Here is a 760-nt window from a genome sequence, read left to right on the forward strand (position 1 = left end):
GTGTGTGTGTGTGTGTGTGTGTGTTTAACAAACGTAGAAGTTGACCCTCTGGGGTCTTAAAACTTGAAATTTACTTTGCCTCATCTTAGTTCCTTTCTCAGGAAATGGACCCTCAGGGAAGAGACTAAACAAGAGATTAAGACTCACCAGATCACTGCAACCAGGTAATGACAGCCAGACCCTTCATTTGTCATGATTGCTTGCTTATCCTGCCCTAATTCCTCCCTGCCCGTAGCTACATTCCTTCTGCCAGTACAGAAACCCCCCAATTTTAGTTGGCCAGGGAGCCAGATTTGAGGCTTTGTCTCCTGTTCTCCTTGGCTGTTGAGCCAGGTGAAAGCCTTCTTCTTTGGTAATAGTCATTGTCTCAGTGATTGGCATTCTGTGTGGTGAACAGCAGGACCTAGACTGACCCTTGGCGTTTGGGTAACAGTGGCTGATGCTACTGGTGGAGGAACTACACCTTGAGAAGCACTGATCTAGGCACCTTCCACTCCTCTCAGTCTATAGATGGTAAAATGGAAACTCGAAGAGGTGAGGGGCTGGCTCACAGTGATTCTGGGAGAAAGCAGAGGTGCTGGGGCTAGAATCACCTCTCCTGGCTGCTTCCCTGCCCTCCCCTTCTCCCCTCTTCTCTTTCCTCTCCCTGCCTACTCCTTCCCTTGCCTCCTCCTCTCTCCCCCATTTTCCTCCCCTCCTGTCTCTCTTTCCCTTTCCTTCCTTCTGTAAGGGAACTGAGCCCTGGTCTAGTTAATGTCAA

Source organism: Mandrillus leucophaeus, unplaced genomic scaffold (assembly GCF_000951045.1).
Source record: "Mandrillus leucophaeus isolate KB7577 unplaced genomic scaffold, Mleu.le_1.0 Scaffold570, whole genome shotgun sequence".
In the NCBI taxonomy this organism is placed as follows: Eukaryota; Metazoa; Chordata; class Mammalia; order Primates; family Cercopithecidae; genus Mandrillus; species Mandrillus leucophaeus.